Here is a 6,000-nt window from a genome sequence, read left to right as displayed (position 1 = left end):
GTTGATGATGCATGGAGGGGATTGGAACCATGGCAATGAAATGATATACAGTGGAATGAATGCAAAACTAAAGTTCTCTCATGTAAAATTATCATATAATTCACAATAAAACATGGGAAAAAAAACAAACCTAACAAATGATTTCTTATGCTTTAGGGAATACCATGCCTCCAAATTGATAATAAAACAACCTGTCGTAACAAAGAAACTCTGAAAAAGAGTGAAGTTGTGCAACAAGTGACTGTTGTAAGACCCTGGAGCCCCAACTGTTGCTGGTGGTCAGAGTGGAGACTTTGGCAGTCATCCACTAAGGGCAAGAATGAAGAGATTTGGTGTTTTGGCTCATCCGCTTGATGACAGCATGAAGGACGCATGACATGCCAGAACTAAAGGCTAGTATCTCTCTCCTTGCTCTTTTACTGCTAATATGAAAGCTGTCACAGCATCAGAGAAAGGGAAACTTCAAGAAAAGCAAGGCTACAGATTGCTTCTTTGCGGATAACTTATCATGTTAATTTCTGATGAGAATTCAAATTACTCATGTCTACTTTAGGAATGGAATTCGCCCTGCATAAAAATCTGTTGTATACTACTTGCTCTCTAGGAAAGGCTGCCATGATGGATGATCTTGCTAAATTTCCTAGATGGTACGCTCTCTGAGCACAGGGCTCTTGGAGTTTTCATCACTGTGCTTACTACAGTATCTGGGACACAATAGGTATGTGTCATCAATATCTGTGCATAAATCTCTGAGTCAGGTCCTGGAGATAACAGGTACTAAGCACCATCTTCATAGATGCAGGTAATTTTGGAGGTAGCTCTTGCCTGATGTCTTTCTCCCAAATTCAAACCAGTGACACAGCTCAGGGGAGAAGGCAGTAAAACCCCATTAAACACTTTCACCATTTTGCTATTATCTCACTTTCCCTCTTCTATCTCTAGAATTTTACTCACACCAAGTTGAGAAGTTATAACTTAAGTTCGAACTGGCTCTATCTGAAGAGCATAAGTATATCTCAGGGTAGCTACATGCAGTACTGCCAGGGGAGAGGACCTCAATATGCTTTTAAAATCACCTTCTTAGGGGTGGGAGTGGGCGTCAGTCAGTCCTGGCTGTCACCTTGGTTCTCAAGATGATAGGCCCATACAGCTTAGGCTGGGTTGCTAAGCAACACCAGTCCAAGGTGGTTCACTAATCCTTTGACTATTGTTAAGTGCTGTTGAGTTGGTTCGGACTCATAATGACCCTGTAGGGTTTCCGAGGAGCATCTGGTGGGTTTGAACCACCAAACTTGTGGTTAGCAGTCCAGTGCTTATCTTATAGGCCATATGCTTAAGGTAGCACTATTATTAAAATGGCCTAAAAATTCTTTGTTGAAGAGTCAGAGTCTTTGTCGAAGAGCTACCTGTTGCAGTAGTACAAACACATTCTAAACTGTATTTACTAAGCTAGGCCCAGATTCCTACAGACGTCTCATGATTTCACTACCTCTGAAAGAGAAAGGAAACAGAAACACACACAAGCACTCGCTCACTCCTTCCAGAATTAAAAACTGTGGCAAACAGCCAGGTAGAAGCAAGCGGAATGGATGCAATTTGAATATATCTGGAAGCACTGGCGAGGAATTACTTCTGCTCCTACTGAATGATTGTGCTGTGATTCTATCAGAAGACTAAATGCAGGGAGGGTTCTGTAATATAAGTACGTATGAAATCGAGCCTTATCAACCTTAGCTATCAACTCTGCACTGACGATTTATAGGTTCTACTTAATTTACAGATTGCAAGACAGTCAGACTTTGCCAAATGTAGTTAAGACTAGAAATGGAAGTCAGACTACGATATATTTTTTGACAATATATCATTTTTGCTTTGTTTTTTCTTTTTATATCCCTAACCCCTGGGAAGGAGTTCTGGTGTGGCACTGTAGGATACACACTGGACCAAAAGGTTGGTTTCAACTACAAGGTTGGCAGTTCAAATTTACCAGTGGATCCTTGGAAACGCTATACAGGGAGGGTCACTGTAAGTTGGAACCAACTTGACAGCACTCAACAATAATAACAGTGCCTAACTAGTAAAAATAAATACAGCCTCTCTCTGAGCTTTTCAGAGTGCAATAACACTCAATTTAGAAAAAGAGGTTAGTAGAACTACTTTCCAAAGACTTCTTTCTGGATCTGGTTGGAGATTAAGTACTTCTCGTACATTAAAACAGTGGTCTCAGATACATACACTAACCCCAAATGCAGCAGTAATGAATGATATGATGCTAAACAAATTCACACAGATCTCTTGATCCCCGTGTGAAGATGATCAGCGCTAGGAAGCAGGGAAGCCACTGCACTAGTGCCTTTCTGATCTAACATTTTCTAGCATTTACGCAATTAGCAGCACCAACCCTATCATATACCTTTCCATTTAAACATGATTAATTGTTAAGACTTGGGAAGAGAACTTCATTCTATTTTATTCTCCAGAGATGATGGCAGAGCAAAACCAAAGATCAACACTAGGTTGGTAAGTCCTGTAAGGCAGTGATTTCCTGTACCCCTCAGAGTATTAGTTCCATCTGTCAAACGTCTATGCTGTCACAGAAAAGCTATTTAAAGTGTTGGTGCTGTTGTGATTAGGGCAGATCAGCTGGAAAGGCTGGTATTTTTAGCTCTCAGCTAGACCTGGGGTGTTGAATCAGAAAGCACCAAAACAGAAAATGCTTACGCTAATAAAGCTCTCAAGACTGGAAGGAAATGAAAAGGCCAGGGTACTCCAGACCTTGGGATAGAGTCAAAGGAAGGGTTTCATTTACAAGATTAGCAGTGATTTAGTGTGAGAACATGATGGCTTTGGGCATGAGGCCATGGCAGAATTGGTCAAAACTAGATTTGGCCTGGCTTTTCCTGTAAGCGGCCCGAGGTAATCTCACAAAATGGTTCGCTACTCACTTGACCCAGAAAACCCCATAAAATCATGCAAATCCAGAGGTTCAAATCTCTGGGTCCATTTTAAGAACGCCCGTGAGACTGCCCAGGCCATCAAGGGTATGCATATCCGGAAAGCCACCAAGTATCTTAAAGATGTCACTTTGCAGAAGCAATGTGTACCATTCCGACGTTACAATGGTGGCGTTGGTAGGTGTGCCCAGGCCAAACAGTGGGGTTGGACACAGGGTCGGTGGCCCAAAAAGAGTGCTGATTTTTTGCTGCACATGCTTCAAAATGCAGAGAGCAGTGCTGAACTTAAGGGTTTAGATGTGGATTCTCTGGTCATTGAGCATATCCAGGTCAACAAAGCTCCCAAGATGCCGAACTTACATAGCTCATGGTCGGATCAACCCCTACATGAGCTCCCCCTGCCATATTGAGATGATCCTCACTGAAAAGGAACAAATTGTTCCTAAACCAACCAGAAGAGGAGGTTGCCCAGAAGAAAAAGATATCTCAGAAGAAACTGAAGAAACAAAAACTTATGGCTCGGGAGTAAATTTAACTTAAAATAAAATGCACATAAAAGTAAAAAACAACAACAACAACAACAACAAAACTAGATTTGGCCTGAGAAACTGTTGAAAGGTTACATCAAAGGAACTTAGTCTATTGGAAGGAAGGTCAGATTGTTCTCTGGTAAGCTCACAAATACACAATTAGGTGCGATAAGGGTTCTGAACTTTAATCTGGAAGCTGAAGGATATAGTTTTTCTATTACTTTGAAGGCCAGACTAAAGCCCTCAGTCACCAAAACATCCATTTTTTCAAAAAGCCTGTGTCTTTCATACCAGACTACTGAAACCAACTCTGCAAACTTGCTTTCCAAGGACTCTTGTCTTTCTCTGTTCTCTCTAGGCCAGCATTTCCCAGATTATGTTTAAGGTACATTGGTGTTCCACAGATATTCATAAACATCATGCATTTTAAAATATCATGGTCAAATAAAGTCAGCCCACACTGAGTTAAACCAGTTTCTTCAATGTAGAACATCTCAGAGTTTTAGTGTGTCATGCATGATGACTACTCCTACAAGAGACAAACTATAGTACAGTTTTTCAATTTAGTTAGCCTTGCACCATATTCCCCACCCCATCTTTTGAGGGACAATATTCTTAAGAACATACTATAAAGTTGCTAGAGTCCTGGTTTGGCACTGTAGAATAAACACTCAACTGCAAGGTCTGTTTGAACTGCAAGGTCAGTGGTTGAAACTCATCAGCCTCTCCTCGAAAACCCTATACCAGGTCACTATGGGTTGTAACCGAGTAGACAGCACTTAATAACAACAACAACAACAACAACAAATAGAGCTGCTGCCATTAGACCTACTACTGTAAGAGTGACTATAACCAGGGGCCTCCTCTTTTCTCAGCTGGGTGCAGAGGCCATTTCTCTATAGGATTTCCTCTAGCTCTCATCCTTAGCCACTGTGGGTTCTGCACAGGATGGTTCCTGGAAGATGGACTTGTGCAGTGGAAAACTGCTCAACCTCCCTTAGTCATCAGTCTCCTTTAACTGACCAATGAGCTTCTATGAGAAAGACAGACAACACTGCCTCTACCTAAAGGATGGCACACACACAGGGCTCAATTTGAGTATAATTGTTTTGTGAAGTACAGATACATCATCAGTCAGGATAAAAAAATCTAGATTAAGAATATGTTTAAAAAGACAGATATGTGTTATTCTTGAGCAGAATTAACTAACTGGCTACAGAAATTACAGAAGCTTCTCTCCTTAAACCCTCTCTGACTCTTAGGAAAACATCCACCGGAAATTTCTACACTCAAAGATGCCAGTCTGTCTGCCTGTCATTTTTGAGAGTATAATATAAGCAGGGCTGTCTTGGTGTGGCACTGTGGGTTAATGTGCTGAACTGCAAAGTTGGTTTGAACTACAAGGTCAGCAGTTCAAGCTCACCAGCTGAACTCTATATAGGATCACTGTGAGTCAACTCAACAATAAGCAGAAAATTTCAGAAAGGGCTTTTATGTTCATCACATTAAAAGGAGGTTTCGCAGGAGGAAGCTGCTTACTATCTAACTGGGTTTCCAAAGTCCTACTGGAAAGATTTACAAGAGAAGATTTGTCCAAACAAATAAGATAAATACATCATGAAGCACAACAAACAAAAGTTAAATGCAAAAGTAGTTGAAATGAGAAGACAGTGGTGCTCTTTTTCTTTCCGAATTACTATATTTCCTCCCCGTTTCCAGTATTAGGCTCTGGCTGCAACAGGAGACTGGCAGCATGTTAAAACCCTCTAGGAAAGACAGTCATGTTCCGAGGAAACCATGAGCAGAGAAAGACAGCAGAACTGACCAGGCACCATGACGCCCTTTCATCCAAACTCATACAGCTGTGTATTAACCTCAACAAAGAGGATTGGGACAAAGGCAGGACTCAACAGATGAAGGGTTCCTTCCTCATGAAGAACATCTCAGTAAACACAAGTCTTGAGGACTGACAGCTGCTATTGTTTCTCTGTTGGGCTACCTCTTTTATGTTCTATTATACTAATTATATTAACTACAAAGGGTCTAAGGCTTTTCACTTGTGATTCAAGAGATTATATCATACGAAAGCTGGCATAAATGAAATGAAAAAGGTTGAATGAAAAAGGTTACCAACCAGGCTTTAATCACTAACCATGCATTCTCATTTAACTATAAACACAGGATTCTAAATATAGCATTCCAATACTGAAGGCCAATATAAAGAAGTGATTCGTTCCATTCTTAGTAGCATACACATCCTGTTCAAGAGTCACTTCAAGTACATGATGCTTAGGGTGTTCAAGAAACATGACTAACACATCTTTACCTACTGAAGAACTGGGCAGATGAATCCCTTCTAGTTTGTTTCCTAAATCTGTTAGCTTATAAGTAATCGAATACCTACATTCATACACCCCTGAATCTTTAAAGACAAGTGTGCACAGTGAGGTATCTACCTTTATAACCACTAGAAACATGATAGATGTGGAAACAAGCAGATAAAAAAAGCAAAGATA

At 40.7% G+C, this 6,000-nt stretch overlaps 1 protein-coding gene across 2 annotated transcripts in view; it reads right to left on the bottom strand.

Moving 5' to 3' along the window:
• Positions 1-6,000, bottom strand: part of AP2B1 (adaptor-related protein complex 2, beta 1 subunit) — a 151,074-nt gene that overhangs the window by 6,936 nt on the left and 138,138 nt on the right. The window lies entirely within an intron of this gene.

This window comes from Chrysochloris asiatica, unplaced genomic scaffold (assembly GCF_000296735.1).
Source record: "Chrysochloris asiatica unplaced genomic scaffold, ChrAsi1.0 scaffold00007, whole genome shotgun sequence".
NCBI classification, from domain to species: domain Eukaryota; kingdom Metazoa; phylum Chordata; class Mammalia; order Afrosoricida; family Chrysochloridae; genus Chrysochloris; species Chrysochloris asiatica.
Note: the sequence above shows the minus strand (reverse complement) of the source record. Positions and strands in the feature narration are given on the sequence as shown.